The sequence below is a fragment of the Hirundo rustica genome, chromosome 4 (genome assembly GCF_015227805.2).
Source record: "Hirundo rustica isolate bHirRus1 chromosome 4, bHirRus1.pri.v3, whole genome shotgun sequence".
Lineage (NCBI taxonomy): Eukaryota > Metazoa > Chordata > Aves > Passeriformes > Hirundinidae > Hirundo > Hirundo rustica.
The window spans coordinates 63,425,193-63,443,782 of NC_053453.1; the positions used below are offsets into that span (position 1 = coordinate 63,425,193).

Sequence of the window (18,590 nt, forward strand, 5' to 3'; positions counted from 1 at the left end):
TTATTTCTAAACACCGAATTTTAAAATCATTACCTGTTTTTTTAAGAATGTATGTTTTATAGGTCTCTCAATATTCACCCCAAGATGGGGTGATTTGGGATTTTCAAATGTATGTGCTATGATTCCCCATAGGTGATTTTTAACGCCAGCTCACACGGACATTTTCATGAAACCAGAAATACCTTTGGATACTGATTTTACCTGTTCATCCTTGGGAACGTCATCTTAGTTTACAGAGAAAGGAAAGATTTTACATTAGTAAGGCATATCGAGATGATCTGATTGAGGGGAGGGATGTGGGAGATGTCTCCCAATTCATAAATGGGGAGACAGAGACAGCAGTTAACCATTGGTGACCAAGTGTTATGACAAAGGGACAGGGCACAAAATGAGATATTAACAGGCTGGGGGAAAGAAGAGCTCCCTGTTTTATTGGGCAGCATGGAGTGACTTTGCAGAGTTTCTTGCCATGGCGCAGTGAGGAGGGTGAAATTTCAAGAGGTTCCAGGAGACACTGGCCACATCCATGCCAGAAGGCTGGTGCAGGAGGACACAACTGTTCGTGCTGCACATCCACCTCAGGAAGCCCCTGAAGAGATGATTACTGAGGCCAAACAAGGAAATGAATAATGTTATACAGCCTCAGCTTTATACTCTCCCACAAACATCTGCCATGGGAAGCAGAGGACATGCCTGGTGGCCGTTTGATTTTCTGTGCTGCATTACACCTCCCCCTCTCTTTCCTGTGGCATTCTCTGTCTTTAAAAGGACCATCTTTAAATCCTGAAAAAGTCCTGTGATGATTTTTTCTTTTCCTAAAAGAAACATAAAGGCTGTACAGATCTGGGTAAATTTAGGCAACCTTCTTATTCACACTCTGCTGTTCCTCCCTCGTCGTTGGCTACTGTTTCTCATGTGTTAGACCAACCAGTGTCTTCTCAAGATTTCAGGTAACCTCAGATTTCCGCGAATTACATTGTCTGAGCCTTGCAATGCGATTCTTGTAGCTCCAGCGTGATCTTTCCCTACAGTTGTCTGTCCATTTCCACTTCCATCCTCCTTAGGACTTCTGTCTGCAGGTCCTTCCGAGGTTTGTGTGCCAACTCCTTTTCCTCCCTCTCTCCCTCCCTCCCTCCTACCTGCTTCCTGGAGACCTTGCTGTACACAGAGAAGTTTCAGAAAAGTGGCTCTAACCAAGGAGCAATTACTCCTTTGTCCTTCCTGAGCCTGTTGCAATACAAACACAAGCATCCATAAATCCCAGATCTATTCCTAGGCAGAAGCACGAGGGGCATTCACTCCTCCCTGAACCTGCAGAGTGCCAGCTCAGAGCCTTACAAAAGGTTATCATAACACTTAGAGATAAAAGCAGTTCTGAAAAACAAACAATTATATGTGTGTGTGTGTATTCCCAACACAAAATTTAAAATACAATCATCATCATGCAAAACTAAGGCTTGCTCTTGCTTGCAGCAGCCATAGATTGTATTTGGGCATAGGCAGTTGCTATGGGGCCTGACCCAACTCCCACATAAGTCAGCAGGAGCCTTTAAATTCCCTTCAGTGGGAGTGAAACCTGAGCACTTGGATGTTTTGTGAACACTGACATTATATGCTATAAAAAGCAATGCTTTAGTTTTTGATATAAAACCCAGCGATGTCAGGGACAGACTGACTCTTGAACATGGGTCCTCAGTGCTATTGTATCAAAGATAATAAGTGCAGCTCATTGCCAGTCTCTTTGTTATTACTGGTGTAAAAATAGATCAGTCCAGGCAATGGGATTAACCGCTCCTTTATTTCTTGGCTGGTCTCTTTATTGTTGTTGTTGTTGTTTTTAAATAGTTTTCCTGTTGTGCTGTTACAGATGAGTTCTGGTAAATATTTATCCTTACACTTGCTGTAAATGTATTCTTTTCCTGGTGGGGCACTCCAGATGTGCAGAACTGAACCTTTGCAAGAACAAAGGGGGCCCCAAGTGCAGCCACGCCATGGAGAGCGGGCAAAGGCTTGTGGCACCTCTAAGAAGTTGCTGCACGCAGCTTTGCCAAATGCGGCCATCTCTCATCTTAGGGGTGTTTGACTTGGCTGCAGCTGGAAAGAGTCAGGATGAAGAATTATGGACAAGAAAAGGGTAAAATCTCGCTCTGTGTTACCCAAGTCAACCTGCACGTTACCCAGCCGTGTGCTGGTGGCACGGCATGTGAACAACGGCAGCGTCACCAGAGTACCCAAAGCTGCATTTCCATCAGTTCTCCTGCATTCTCCTGCATTTTGACAATGTGCCTGCTCCGCTCAAAGGGAAAGGGACCAGCTTCCCACTGGAGAAATGGCTGCTGAGTTACGTGTGCCCAGCATTTGGCTGAAACTGAAGAAAATAAGTTCTTCCTTTTGCCGTTTTGGGACAAATTAGTGGCAGATTGACCATCAGCTGGTGCCTTGAAAACCAGCAAGAGCCTGGTGGAGACACCCCTGCTCCAGGCAAATATCACACAAGTGTTACATGAGCAAAGTGGCTGACAGATGCACTTCCAAACACACCTAGCCTGCTGTTTCTTAGTGCACATCCACATGGAAGCAGGAAGCAGACTTCCAGAACATGAAAGGAAGGTTTGCTTTCTTATCTCATTGTATTCTAATGTGACTTGAGGCAAACAAAATACAGCTATGGGCTTTGTTATTTTAATTACTCTGTGCAGCCAGTATCTCAGTGTTTGGTTAAACATAACTCTTACTGGCCTGAAAAATCTGCGCATAATTCCAGAAATTGCACAGAATTCTGGAAATAGTTTTCCTAATGGCTTGACCTGACCAAGGACAGTTTTGTTGAGACCTCTATCACATCATAAGATGAGACCCACAGATAGTACTCACCTGGCATGCAGGGGCTGGTGTCAGTTCTGCACAGATTTCCTGCCTACCGCTTGGCTGGGAGGGCTGGCACTGATCTGACTGTAAAAATAACTGTATTTTATGATAGGCACTGAAATTAGGGTTCAGTGCAAAGCACGTTTGAGTCCTCCTAGAAGCCTGGATTTGTCCTATGTACTTAACTCTCTCTGAGTTAAGAGGAGATAGGAATGAAAACAGTGATATTCACTGGATAGCTGGAGGAGGAGAACAACATGTGCCTTGACAGGAGGAAGTGTTTTAAAATATTTTTTGCAGCTACTGAGAGTTACAGTCTTTCATGCATTAGTTATGGTTCAGCTGGAGTTTAGTTTCAGCTAAGATGGAGGAAGATCAGTGGTGAGTGGAAAAAATGAAAAAAAGTTGGGTGAATATTTGATTTTTTTTAAATGTGAGAAAATTCAAATTAATCTGAGAAGATCTGCACAGGAAAGATTAAATTCTGCCAGCACCAGTCCTAGAAATAATCCCCTGTTAATGTACCAAACCAGTCACATGAGCTAAATTTTACTTGCAGACTCTTTCCTCAGATGTGTTCCCACCCTTCCGGTATTTCTTTTTAAATATTATTTCCACTAAAAAGGTTAAAACACATTTGGCTATTCTGATTATGCATGCATAATGGTGTGATCCATTTGGATGATGTTTTTCAATATTCATGACAGAGAGTCCCACCCTTTAGGCTGAAACTCCCTTTGATTTCAGGTGAGGATTTTTGCCTAATGATCAGGCCCTGGGGTGTTTGGCTCATCAGTTGCCACGAAATCAGCTAAGAAAAATTTGAATTGATAAAAAGCAGGACTAGTGGCACAGATTGCTGGCAGAACAAAGACATTTCGGGCTGTATATGTAAGAAAAATCATCCCCTCAAAAAAACACCCCCCTCAAAAAAACAAAAAAAAAACAAAACAAAACAAAACAAAACAAAACAAAACAAAAAAAAAAAAAAAAAAAAAGAAAGAAAGAAAGAAAGAAAGAAAGAAAACCCAACAAGTAGAAATGCAGCTAACGTTGTGCGTGCTAGTGTGCTACTGCATCATACTGTGTTCTACATTCACAACATAAGACTTAAGGAAGTATTCAGACAACACTGTCAAGTGTCAGACCAACCCAGAAACTGTTTCAAGTTTCTGAGGGCAGTTGTTGAAAGAAAACTGCTGAGAAAAACCAGAGAAAAACCCCATCATTCTATGAGATTGAGAGCTCCAAGAGTTTGTGTCCATGCAGGAGTTGTAGAATCACGGACTGGTTTGGGTTGGAAGGAACCTCAAAGCCCATCCCATCCCGCCACCTGCCATGGGCAGGGACACCTTCCTCTATCCTGGGTTGCTCCAAGCACTGTCCAGCCTGGCCTTGGACACTTCCAGTGATGGGGCAGCCAAAGCTGCTCTGGAAAACCTGTGCCAGGACCTCCCCACCCTCACAGGGAAGGATTTCTTCCTGATATCCAACCTAAACCTGCTCTCGGTCAGTCTGAAGACACTCCCCCTCTCCTGTCATTCCAGGTCCTTGTCAAGAGTCTCTCCATTTTTTTGCAGGCTCTTTTCACGCACTGGAGGGCCACAATGAGGTCACCCCAAAGCCTTCTCCTCTCCAGACTGAGCAATCCCAGTTCCCTCAGCCTGTGCTGCCCTTGGTGTCCCTGCTCTGGCCAGGCTCCAGCAGCTCTCTGTCCCTCAGGTGCTGGACCCCAAGGCTTCTCAGAGGGGTCTCTCCTGAGTGGGGCAGAGGAGCAGGATCCTGCTTTTTTTGGTGCATCCCAGGACACAATCAGCTTTTCTGGGCTGCAAGTCCTGACTCGTGTCCAGCCCCTCACTCACCAGCAAACCAAGGAAGTCCTGCAGGTCTAGCAGAGAGCTCTGAAATCAGTTCCCAGTGCTCGGCTCTCTGCAGCCCAAGGTCTGTGGCCACCTGAAGGCACCCACTGCTGTCACAGAGATGCCACATGGGCTTCAGGAGAGGCCATTAGGGACACCGCTGCAGTGGTGCTTCACAGACAGTGGGCCACCACTCAAGATAGTCAGAGCTGTAGACCAGGCGACCCAAAACTGGCCAGCGGAACCCTGTGGAAAAAGTCTGTGATATCCCCAAGGTTTGAGGAGAATGGAGCACTGTGGAAGGATTTTATAAGCCACCATTAACTCATCAAAGTGCCTGAAGCCACTGCTCTGGGGAAAATACACGTTATAATATAGAGATTGGTAATCTCTATATGTTATAATATTGTTTTATATAAACTCTACATTTTATAATATTAGAGATTAGTTCCCACTTTTGTAGTAATATGTTTTCCATCCAAATGCTGGACAAAAGGCATCTAGTCTCTGAGGCTGTTTTCAGGTGGCTTTTAGCCACCAAAGCTCCCAGTATTTCTTTAGAGCATTTTCATTTTCTGAACAGCATAAATTATGTCACTTATCGATTGCCAAACCTATTTCATAATTTCAATAACCTCCAGGGGACTGATTAAATCTGAAATACTTCAGCCTATTTTAAATGAAGTCTAATTGTGTTTTTAAGTCAGCCTTGGAACACATGATTCTTTATTAACCTAATAAGCCTCCATTATCCCATTCCCAAAGTTCTATTCAAGTCCTGTATTTAGTGTAAAGTACCATGCACTGGTTAATTAGAGCATATTATCTTGGATGAAAATGCTGAATCTTATTCTGCAGAGTCAGGGCTTGGAGAATTTGTTAATACTCTGCGTGTACCCAGCTTGGTTCTTATCTGAGCCCTGGCATGTGTTTGCAGGGCAATTACCTACTTGCAATAGCTGCCTGCTACTTGGCAGAGGGGAGTGCTGAACAGAGAGTTATTTCACCAAAGATAGAAAAGTGACTCATTTTGATTACTCAGTCATGTCCTCTGCTCCTTGTGCGTGCACAATGGGAAAGTCTGATGGAACCGGGGGAAAGAGGAGCAGCATGTGTTGCAGTCACTTCTCTTATTCACCACGTCGCTGTAGCAAAAGTAAAAAGCCAATAATTATAATATAACAAGGCTGAGTAATGAAACATTTCATCTTCCCACATTTAGAAGGCATTTAGAAAATCTGAATTTAAAGGGAAAAGTCAAATTAAAGACGTCAAGGAGTAAAGGATGGAGATATTGTTATCATTTTTGTTTAGCACAATTTCCAGTCTGCTTGGCCTTCTGGTCTCTGTGTTCTTGTTGCAAAAAGGAGAAGTGTTCTCATCCAAACAGCACCCTGCTTTAAATAAGTGTAGTACATTTTACATGAAATTGCATTTTCAAAATACACTCCTCCTAATCTGGTCTGGGTAGATTGAGCAGACAGTGTGTGTCAGGTAACATTTCCAAAGCCTCCTCCTGACTTGGTGACCCCATTCCCATGTTTAAGTGATCCAGGCCTGTGGAAGTCTCCCGAGACTCACAGACTCTCAAAACCATCTCTTACAGACATCTTCCATAATTTTAAAAGTTTTTCTTTAAACTTCTCAACAACTATGCCCATTTTCCTACTGAAAAAAAAATATTAAATTAAAAATCTTGCAGCACTAAAAGCTATATGTCTAAAAAGCCAGAATAAACCATTTGCCTCTACAAAAATCCATTCAGGTTGACAGTCTGTTCAATAACACATCACACAACGTTATGCATTTTACATGCTAATTAATTTAGTAATGGTCCCTTGATCTAATGCAACCTTGTTTCAAAAGTTGGAAAATTGTTTTTGTGAAGGGTTTTATGACACCCCTGCAAGGTCTACCCTAACAGTGTCGCTTGAAACGCACGCAGATTTGGGGTTGTACGTCTGACAATGGCACATTAAGGTAGCAGCAGCATTTAAAACACAGCGTACAGTAGATCATTTTAATCTGGAGGACAGAATAATAAATCTTGTCTTCCCTCCCTGTTTTTCAATATAAAATGATATTTTTTGTCTCTCGTGATGCCATCAGAAGGACATCCAGTAAAACAACAACAGTTTCAAAGCCATAAAGTAAAAACCTTTAAATGGTTTTCTAGAACTTTCTGAAATTAAGCACTTTCTTTAAAAAAAAAAAAAAAAAAAATTCAACACTGAGTTACTGGGAAAGCCCTCTCAGATAGTGACCACACTGCTGACAGACACTTCATGACCTTTCACCAGTGCTCTGTGGCTCTCCTAAAACCTTCTCCAGTGACCGTCACGCCTCCCACTGCTGAGACTGCTCTCCTCACTGCATCCTGACCTCTGATCACTGTTTCAATGAGATTTTAAATTTACATGGCTTCAAATATCCTTTTAGTACCCTTCCTTTATCTAAACACTAGTTCTCTGTGGAAAATTGTAATGGTTGTCTGCCAATGAGAACATTAAGACATGATTTCAATAAAAATGATGCATAAAATTTTGCCCAAATGGATACGTTTGAACCTCTTAGAATGCAATAACTTCAATAATATTATTTTTTTGTTGCACAAAAATGATTTCCCCATTTTTCAGCCATCTCTAATTTTAACAATAACTTGCAGGTGTTTCCTGTTAAGTTGGTAATAACTGTGTCCTGGGATAATAAAACTCTTTGGGTTTGGCCCGTTTATCATATTTAAATTATTAACTTAAAGGTGCATCCTGTTTACAAGGTAATAATTATATATGGGACTAAACAAACTCTTCTGGAGCCAGTCCAATCTATTGTGTTACGCTGGGCTTGAAGAAATCTTGGATAATGCCATAGGTAATAAAGTTGACTCTCCCCTCTTAGCAAAAAATGGGGAAAAGATGGGGAAAAAAGGTTGGTACATTGCCTAAACTAGGAAATTAACTTTGAAAAACTAAAGAGCCTCCAAAATGAGCAATCAAATAATCTTAAACCTTAGCTGATGGCCAGACAGTGAGAACACACCCATGTGAATTCCTTAGAGTGGATGTCAGCAGAAGAAGCGAATGCGCAGCTCTGCACCCCCTGCTTTGTCTCCCATGTCCTTCCAAGGGTCTCCTGCCCCTCTCTGGCTGTGTTCCCCTGGCTCTGAGGCAGTAGTGCCCCATTCCAAGACCACTGGCCTCAGCCTCCCATACCCCTCCTTGCTCTGTGCCACGGCTTGGATTTTCGATCATGCCCCTTTTTGTCAGGAGAGAAGACCCAGAAGGTTCAAAAAACCCCAAAACCCCGGGGAAGGAGGTCAGCTCTTGAACTCACGAGCCCTCTGTTAGATGGCTGCCTTACAGTGAGATTTGGGGTCTCATGCAGAGCTCTCCACCCTGCCCCAATCCCTTGCACCGATGATCCCAAATTTCCTGCCCCAGTGCCAGCCTGGTGCACTCCACCTCCATGGTTTAACAGCCTGCAGAACCTCGTGTAGCGGGACAACAGTCACTCCTTTGTTGAGGTCAGGACTTAGGGGGCTGTGGAAGGAATTCGGGTTGTCCTGTGTGCTGAGGAAAGTAGCAACTGCAGCGTGAAGCACGGAGAGATACCGGCATTCAAAAAAGCCACTCCAAAAATAAACTCCAGAAGCCATCAGTGCACTCGCTCACATTGCAGCTTGGCTCCAGAACTTCACTGTTATTTCTTAACAGCAAAATAAGCCCCAAACATTTTTCCTTTTTTTTTTTTTTTTTTTTTTTTTTTGCTACATGCTGCACAGTATGAGTAATTCAAGGAGAGAATAAAGGCTGGCATTGTATAGCACACTTTCTCATGCGCACACAAACCTCCTTCCAGCTTACTGAAGGAATCAAAGGGTGGAGGGAGTGTCTCCAGCATTTCATGTAAATGACGTCTTTTTTTTTTTCCTCCAGTTTTAATGCCACCATAAACGCAGTGTGATGAAGCATTGATGAATAATGAGCCCATGACACATCGTACTTTAAGAACAGCTCATACATTTGGCACATGCCGGGCCCCATTTGTGTCTTCTCCTTCTTTCCCCTCACACCCCCAGCTCGAGGACAGGTTCGCAAACACCTTTGCCATGAGGAAGAAATGCAGGTTTATTTTCACCCTGAGCAGCAGTGGCATCCCTCATCCCTCTCCTCAGGGTGCTGTGAGGCAGCTCATGCCATCCAAGCAGGCATCACACCCTCCCCAAAGTCACTGCCTGGACAGGCCAGCGGTCACCCTGAACCTCCAGCGGGGTGGATGCTTTTGTTCCTCCCTCATCTCCCACCAGGCATGGGACTGGCACCTTCCCTGAAGCAGTGTCACAACTGCCCGGAGTAGAAAAATCAGGACATCCTTTTCAAAAAATGCAGCTTCTTATTCATCAAGTGACTTGGAGGGATTTGGGAGTTAACCTGCACTTAGTCGAGAATCTGCTTTTTCTGTATAGCGTTGTCCTGGACTTCTTGGTAACAAATGGATTCGTGGATTTAAAACTGCCTAGGAAAGAACTCGATGAGTCCTGCGTCACCAAGAGTGACCCAGCTGTCAGAGAGGGACAAGGGACGCTGTCATGTGGGAAATTAAAAGCCTTGGTGATGAATCTCCTGTGGCACAAGTGTTTCCATGCACACGTGCCAGTCCTAGCCCTGCAGCATGATCCATCCTTTTGCCAGCTTTTCCTTACACAAGGGAAGGTCAGGGATGGTCTCCTGGCACAGACACACTGCAGACCTCAGCCTCACCTTCTGATCCGGCCTCCTGAGGATTTGTGTTCTGCTGGAAATGTGGATTTCACCAGGTGGGGAAAGGCAGAAGAGAATTTGACAGGGCTGGGGGCACAGCCCAGAGGATGTTTTCCTAGGAAAGAAGGAAGTTGGACAAAATCAGCAGTTTTCAAGTTTAGCCAAAGAGCCTACCATGTTAGCTGGAAAGGTCTGCTTTCTAAGTCATCACTGTGAGAGTACCAGCAGCATAAAGTTTTGTCTTATAAAAATCCTCTCTAGTGTCTAGACCAGCGTACAAAGAGTTTTCATTTCTCATTTGCCTTTATCACTTTGGTTGTGTTGATATATGGGAAAATGTTTTCTTTTAAGCTCATTTTTTTTCCAATAGATTTTTGTATGTTTTCAAATATGAAAAAGGACTCATATCTGCTCTCCAGAAAGGTCCATAATTTCTTTAATGGAGGCTTTCAAAGCAACAGAAGGGAACAGGGCATAAGGAAACTACTTGAAGTTTCATTGCTTTTGAAAAACATGTAAACATACCAGTTTTGAACCAACCACTTTTTCCCCATTGTTGCCAAAAATCCCATAATGCTTTCCACATGGCTGTTTAAGCTGTAAGAGCTGACATCAGACACCCAGGAGAACACAAGGAAACCTGGCTATTGCTGACAAACCATGGGAAGTTCCTTCATTTTCAAAGTTATCAGGACCACACATGGCACAAGCAAAAATTAATGTCATTCCTCAACTTGATTATGCTCATTTCCCTGGGTGACAATATCTCCTGGACAAGATAAGCCCGATGTTCCTGCTCGGAGCTGCTCCTGTCACTCAATTCAGAAAACAAGGTCAATCAAGCCCCTTTATTTCCAAAAATAATTTTAAAAAATTAAAAAAAAAAAAAAAAAAAAAAAAAAAAAAAAAAAAAAAAAAAAAAAAAAAAAAAAAAAAAGTCATTACCAGCAATTTTCTCCATTTTGTAACAAAGCTCCAGAGGTTGCATGACCCCATTTCTGTCATCAGAACTGTTTCCTTTTTCCCTCTCTTCTTCAGTCAGGCTGTAGGGAGGATTTGAAATAAGGAAGTAAGGAACTAAATGAGTTTCTTGAAACTAGCTTTTCATAGCAGAGCTACAGGAACCATGTTGATTGAAATTAAGTCTTCAGGGAATTAATTTCTTCTGGCAAAAATAACAGTTCTTGAAAGTTTTATCAGTCTTTTCACACCAATAATTTATATTTTAGAACTTATTTTAAGATGAGGTTGTGTCTGAGGCTAATTATTTGCTTCTAGAAACAGATAAAGCTAAAAGCATGCTGATAATCTGCTTCTAATCTCTCTGTACCAACCTCCTTTGGCCCCATACAAATCTTCTGGTCAATGATAAATTTGGCAGCTCTGGTTTGGCAGCTCAAACTCAGCTGATCTGAATGCTCCTCGTAAAACAAAAACAAAAACAGCTCCTCCTTTACAAAATACACGGCCACTGTTCACTCTATCTGGTTAGGCTTTAAAAGGGTTAAACCCCAGATTTTCATGGCCACATTGAGTGCTCCTATACTATTTTGCCTCCTTGATTTTAAGTCAGCCGCGTGCCCGCTGCTGAAACTACAATGCAGTCAGTGTCTGGACCTCTGACAAAGATCAGGCTTTCATCCCTGTTATTTGTGTTACTCCTCAGGGTTTTTTTAATGGTTTTTAGCAGAGAAAAATAACAGTCGTGGCTTGGAAGTGCTTCAGAATGACCCAGCACTTACCGTGGTGCAGCCCTTTCAGGGATGCTTTGGGATCCAGGTTCTGGCTGCTGCTCCACGGGGATCTATGTCTTTTCAGGCAGGTTTCCAGCGACTGGCACGGGAAATGCAACAATCTGTAATAACGAGGAGCAAAATTCTACATTCACCCCAGAGACTGGGGCTTGATACTTTCAAAGAAGCTGCAGTCAAGTGGAAGAAACACTCATTTGCTCACATCAGCCAGATCATGTGAGATTTCAGCTCAGCATGGTGACAGGACAGTCACACCATTCCACGTCACCTATCAAAGGAGGTGTCCTTATTCACCACAAATGTCAAACTTTGCCTGGATCCAAATCCGGCTACTACAACAGCTGCTTCTCCACGTTTTTTCTTAAAATCTTTCTGCAAGAGGTTCCTTCCAGAGTTGTCTTCATGTCTTAGGAGAGCAAGCAGAGAGGTGTTTGTCTCCTTCTGTATCGTTCCATGTCCTAAACACTTGAAATAAGGAGGGACCTCAACTTCTAACTCACGTGGGGTTTGTTACCACTGCACATTGAAGTAACAAATTTTCCATCTATGAGTATCCTTTTCCTTTTCCTTTAGCCATCTTTCTCTGCTAGACAACATCTTGGATGTTTCTTTGCTTAGAAAAGGGTCTGCTGAAAGTCACTCTTCATCCACAGTTACCCTGCATCACACACAAACCTACTTCTCCTCATATTGGCCGTTTGGCAAGGAAACACATTGGATGGTTGATGAATGACCCATCTGCAGGGTTGACAGAAGTGGCCACAGAACTTACCAGAGGCCTCTGGTTTATGATGTAAACTTCACATTTTCCCAGAAGATAAAGGAATTTGCACACATGGTGAACTTGCCGTTGTCATTTGTGTAAAGATTTGAAGATGAATTAGCAACTGTCTGATCCAAAGTCCACTGAAGCCAGTAAAGGCCATAAAGAATCAAAGACAATAAAGATACAAAAGAGTACTGACAGCCAGGATATTATTATCCTTTTTTTTTTTTTTTTAATAAAAAACAGTTCAATCAACTCTTTCATTTATGAAAGAGCATACAAATAAACATATCATGACACATTTTTCTGCCTTGGCAAAAACAGCTTAACAGAATAACATCAAATCATCAGTATCAATCAATCCATTAATTTCACAGCTGAGTTATGTAAGGAATTAATTTTGTACTCAAAGACAGACTAATCTGAGGCTGCAAAACAGTACCCTGTTACTAAATCACAGCTGCAGAGGGAGGGACTGCGCTTCTGATGGGCAAAATCAGAATTAGCTGCTCCCAACTGTCCAGCGCATCATGAATTTACTTGGATTTAACATACTTCCTCTGCCTCTGCATGAGCTGTACTCCGACCACAACTCAGACAAAATTATCAGGCAGCCACCAGCAGGCAAGAGCCAGGGGTGCTTAACCACCAGGAGGTACAGCAGTCCCCCCTCCTGCTTCCCCCGGCTCTGAATCCAGTTTTCTGTCCAGAAATCTTGCTCAGCTGAAAAAGAAATCAGTTTTAGTCCTTGGCCTGGGGTAAGACTGCAAGTCTTTTAGCCAAGCCAGGGCTCCTGCTGCAGAGCAGACCCCGGGGGAATGCAGCCGGGCGTTTGCAGATCAGCGGTGCAGGACATGCACAGGGGAAAGGCACACGTGCTTACATCCCTGCAGGAAATCCCGGGGAGAGGGACGGAGTCCTGCCCTCAGCCCTGTCCAAACAGCCGGGGCTCCAGAGCCTGACAAATAGATGGCCTTTGTCTGATGCCCCCGAGGGCAAATGCAAGCTAATAAAAACTCGAGTCCGCACAGATAACATATAATTGTAACTGGGTTTTAGGTAATGGTCTTCCAGGCTATCTCATTATTCCCTTTGAACAGGCTTTGAATTACACTTTTGCAATTTTAGATAAAAGTGAAGCAGTGGTTTTGCAGCATTAGCAAACTGAGTTAGATTGAATAGTTAGAATTAATGGGTACTTTGATTTCATCTTTTCTCTTTAACCTTGAAACCAGCAATCAGGCAGCAAAATCATTTTCCCCTGCTCATGTTTTCTTCTTTCAGCCATCCTTCTCTACTCCACCCTCTCAGGCACTCGCTTTTGGTTTGTTTGACTTTGGCCAGGCTGCATTTCCAATTCTGGGGTGCTCTCCACAACACCAGTGCCCGCATCACAACATTTTCAGTACTGAACTGTGACTATTTGTAACCAGGATGAAGCAAAAATCTTTCTGTTGGTGGTGACCCAACCAGTTCTTCTGGCTCTTCTTGTTTTTTGGTTTTTTGCTGGGTTTTGTTGGGTTTTTTTTATTATTTTTTTTATTTGTTTTTTTGTTTGTTTGGTTTTTGTTTTTTTGTTTGTTTGTTTGTTTGTTTTTTCTCTTATTGAGTCCATTGTAATGGCCATTAGTGTTGTGGAGTCTGAATGAATCATAACAAACTCTACTTACTTTTTGTTCCAGTGGCTTATACAGCGCAGAATAAATCTCTGAGGAGCTCTCCCACGTGTTTTTCACCCTCAGGCAGGCATGATCCCCCTGAAACAAGCCTAAATCAGCTGTTCCCAGCCATGAGCCTCTGACAGCCCTGAAATGAACTTATTCTTAGTCTTACACATAAAACTAATAAGCACACAAGTGCTTAGCTGATGTGGCTGTCCGAGGCACCTCTGGGTAATGCACCCAGACTCATCCAGCACAGCAGGATTCCTAAATTTCCCCTGTAAAGGCCACAGGTCTCCAGGTGGAGGAGGAGAACCCTTACATCTCCACCAGACCTGCTGTGGAGACTTCATACAGACAGCTCGAATGTGCTTGTGGTCTGATTCCAACAACACTGCAAATAAAATGTGCAATAAATACACAACTGATAGGTACAACAGCCTTATCTGAGTAGGGTGTAGCACGCAGATGTGTCTCTTCATTCATTTATTCCATAGTTCCCACAGGCTAGGCCACCTCCCAGGCTTCCCTCTGCTTTGAACCAAAGAGGCCACAAAATTATAACAGTGGCAGAAGTTACCACAAGAGCATCACGTCCCACAATCCCTCCTCTTTTCATTTTGACTCCACAATATTTATTTAAAAAAAAAAAAAAAAAAAAAAAAAAAAAGTTTTCACAGGATTTACAATCCACAAAGCCCTAAAGACTTGGAGAAGAAAAAAAAAAAAAAAATTTAAAAAAACACCTCAGGTGCTGCTTAAGAAATTCCTCATTTCTAAACCTCAGTGGATTAAAGTTTCTGCCCTAATGATCTGTGTGAGTGCTTTTGTGCAAAACTTTGAATAACTGTATTGATTACATTCTGTATAGCACAAGTCTCTGGACTCTTACTCTTATTTTTCTCTTCTAAAAAGCTCCTACAAAGACACACAGCACCAGAATGGATTAGTGCATTAGCCCTTGCCTTTGCAGATTTACTTGCAATCCAGAAAGGATTTGGATGAAGGGAGCCTTACCAGGCAGGATCACACTTCTTAGTGGAAAATATTTCCATACCAAAAAAAAAAAAAAAAAAAAAAAAAGGGAAACCTAACATTTAGCACAATTCCACCTGTTTGATGGCCTTTTCTGGGTGAGGCATGGGGGTGGCTACAGGAACAGCACCACCAGGCAGCACTGGGATGCCTCAGAGCTAGGATGGTTTGCATAAAGAGCTTTCTCAAAAGGAAGCCCTTTGTTAAAGGTAAATGGGAGAGTCCAGCTGGCATAACAGAAGCTACAGGTGAAAAATGAGGTTTATTGGCAGAATGCTTGGGTCTGACTGAAAGACCAGCACAGTTTTCTGTTTTCTATTTTCTCCTTTCTCTGGTGGTGACTCCATAACTATTTTCCTCCTGGTGTGTTCCAACACAAGGCTCTTCCACATAAGGAAATAGATGACAAGGTGAATACAAGTTTTAGTTTTAAAATTACCTACAGGGCCTTCAGTCTGTTTTGAGAAAGGAAACAGGATTTCTGTCTAAAACCAAACTCTCCACCCTCTCTTTCTAACCTCCCTTGTCCTTTCCACCTGTTTAGATGTTTTCACAGTGGGATAACACATTCATTCCCTCCAGACCGGGGCTCAGCTGTTAGGAATGGAAAATAAAACCCAAGTTTGCAGAGTATTTTTAGCCCAAGGAAAATAAAGCGGTTGCAAATACCGTCCACCCAGCAGCTCCTCCGGCTCGTGCAGATCCCTGCCCAGGAGGAAAGGAAACCACAGGGCCAGGCTGAGCCCACTGATTTTCTCCCCATGCCAAGTACTCCGGAGTGACTCACCCAACAATCCCACCCTTCTTTTTCTGCCTGTGTGAAGCTGCCCTCCCAGAGGTCACATCAGCTGGTCCTTGCCCTGGCTGTGGCACTGCTGCTGCCTCTGCCGCAGATGCACTCAGCCCGTGGCTCTCGCCCTCAGCAGAGATAATCTGTTGATGACTGGCTCAGCACCAGCTTGCAGATGGGTCTCCTGTTTCCCTCTGATCTCCCCAGCCTCGAGGGACCGTCCCTCTGCGCAGAGGCAGCGCGTAAGGGGATACAACTCTAAACAGATGACACATATTTTAGATCCACCTAATGGCTGACCCTGGCTTCCAGGCTCCCCGAGTGCCATTTGTCTTTAACAAATGGCCACACCGGCTGTGGAGATGATATTTTAAAAATGTCTTTGAAAGGGCTGACTTGCCTCTAATGGCATCTGCAGCGTGTGTGCCCCTGACAGTTGTCCTCTGTGCTGTCAGGCTGCTGCCACTGCAGGTAAAAACAAAGTATTCTGAAACAGAAATTGTAAACTGACAAGGGAGTGTGTTTAGAAAAAGCATGAAGAGGAATGGAAGAGGTGGTTTTAAGAGAGAGGAGGATCTAGAACACACTGTCGTCTATGGCTAGGTCTGAGCCTCCTTGGACTGTGAGCTGTAAATTGAATTTATGCTGGAGCTGTAGCAAGGCAGTGATTTCTTCATTGCTACGCTGACTGTGCAGCATCTTGTATGCAACAGAAACACTGGATGCTGGCAAAATTGTTCAAACATTGCTGAGAGGAAGATACAAATCCTGAAATATCCTTTATGCAAATTTTTCCGGTTTTCTGTCTCTGTCTTGGGAAAATCTGGTGATTTTGTACAACTCCCTGGGACATCCCCCTGTGCACATCTCAGACAGGCCCTCTGTAAAGCAGCAAAAGGCAGCCCGTGCACAGGGATCCTGTTTTTAACGTGAAACACAACAAGCCCAGCTCTGTCCCCGCTTATCCTATTGCACCTCCCAACACAGAAGGGTTCCCGTACCCGGGCATTGTCTGGGAGGAGAAGAGCTGGCCCAAAGAGAGCCAGCCCCGTGCTGCTTTTCACAGCAGGGCTGATCAGGTGTTCCCAGTGCCTTGGACACGCTGCACACACCAAAACGCTGGAGCAGGGTGTGCACATCAGGTCTCACAAGGACCATGCTTATTATGAAGGCATCACAAACAGCTCAGACCTATTCTCCTGTCCAAGAAATCCTGGAAAGAAATATGGCAACTCCCTTGGGAACCATTCAACTCTGCTCCATCTCCATTCACTTAGTCATCAGCAGCACGCTGCTGTGGGCTCACTTAGTTGTGGGAGTATTCCCAGCAGACCTCCTTAAAAAGTGCTTTCTATTTAAGACCAAAAAACAGCTGCTGATAATGCTGCCTTAAGCTGGTCATTTTGCTTCTGGCTTCTACAGATTCCACATTTTTCCTACCCAGCCAGCACAACAAGCAGTTTAGCATCCATTGCCGGGGATTTCTGCAAATGCTCGGCACTGACCTGACTGATCTCACTGTGACCAACACCGGGTGCGCTTCGTTCTCCTCCTCCTTTCATTCTTGCAAAGATGGAGCACCCGCAAATAGCAGATCGTCTGCAAAGCTAAGGCACAGTTATTCCAGTAGCTGACACACTGCTCCATGAATGCTGGCTATTTACAGCAAATGTAATCCCAGTTTATCTTCTACAAAATCTTTAGCACGTTATTTCTGGGAGTTCAAGTTATAACTGCTATGATTTGTGAGTGTATAAATCAGGGAAACTGTTCTAGTATTCCATCCAGTTTGGAGACTTGGAGGAAAAATATCTCCTTGTAGCTTTCAGTACTTCTACAGGGAAGTGAGTAACATATGCCTGGTGTTATCTATTAGCAAGTATTTTAACCCTCCCCAAGTCCGGCAATATTGCTGCTGAAGTATAGCATAAATTCCTTGGGAATTAGGCTTTTTTTTTTCTATTAGTAGATCTCAGCTGAGGCACTCCCACCAACCCAGCCAGCTTTATACCCACCTTGGATTCAGGGTGTGAGTGAAGACCCATCTAGACAGCTCTCTTTCAGAACTCCCAGCCTCTCCTTGGAGGTCACCAGAAGAAAAAAAAAAAAAAAAAAAAAAAAAAATTAAGAACAATGAAAACATTAACAACATGAGCCAGATTTTTAAATGGCAGAATCTTTGCTTAACAAAAGATGCCTTTTGATTTGAAGCAAGGATTCTCTTAAATTCTGTCTTTCAGGCTTTTTCCCAATTCTATGAACCCAGGGGGGCAGTGTCCACTGACGACTATGCTACAGCAAATTCAAGAACACAAGGCCTAAACAAGAAGTCCTGTTTTTCTCCTTTTAAGGTCCAGAGAGGCCAATAAGAAACCCACAGAACTCAAGTGATTCTGCTATCCACAGCAGAAAATGTCTGCTGTGGAGTAACGTTAGCAAAATTCTCCCTACAGGTCATGAGTTTCTTCAAGAGTGACTTTTTTCCCAGATGCTCTTTACGAGAAGTCTCACAAAACCTTTGGTACAATTTCCTGTTATTAGCAGGATGGAGGGCAAAATAATGGGCATTTTAGTCAAGGCACACATAGGCAAAGCCCTCTATTCAGAGTCTAGCTCAACTGAAATTGTTGTTAAACTGATAGTGACAGGACCAGGCTCCAGCAGACTCCAGAAAAGTCTGAGAAGTCCAGTTTCCATGCCAGGGGAACTGGAGAAGCAGTATATTTTGTTATTTCTGATAGGAGCACTCTGGATGCACTACACAACGTGAGGATACACTTCACAAATGAGCTCAAACAACTTCCATACATCTCTTCAGCAAGATGTGCACTTAAATACTTATTTACAGCTGCTAAAAGTCTCATTTTCCAAACGCTCTCAAAAGAAGTTGAAAGGCTCCTCAGCTGTGACTTGGATGTCAAAAACAGTATTTGGAGGAGTCTCAGTTGTTCTCTGAGGGAGAACAGATTTTTTACTGCTTTACCCTACGTAGATGATTGAATCAGAGGACTAAAAGCGGATTCTTGCTTTCTCAGAAGTTGGGCAGTGCTAGCCTTGGCTTGCACTAGCAGTTTCTGGGTACCTGGTCCCACATGTG

At 43.4% G+C, this 18,590-nt stretch overlaps 1 protein-coding gene and 1 long non-coding RNA gene across 2 annotated transcripts in view; one reads left to right on the forward strand and one right to left on the reverse strand.

The window, feature by feature from the left end:
* Positions 1-18,590, forward strand: part of LOC120752097 (potassium voltage-gated channel subfamily KQT member 1-like) — a 411,281-nt gene that overhangs the window by 353,940 nt on the left and 38,751 nt on the right. The gene's annotated exons all lie outside the window — the stretch shown is intronic.
* Positions 9,505-11,328, reverse strand: LOC120752257 (uncharacterized). Its single transcript, XR_005700650.1, has 3 exons — positions 11,230-11,328; positions 10,433-10,530; positions 9,505-9,602 (listed from the first exon to the last, which is right to left on the reverse strand). It is a non-coding gene; the product is annotated as an uncharacterized LOC120752257 (long non-coding RNA).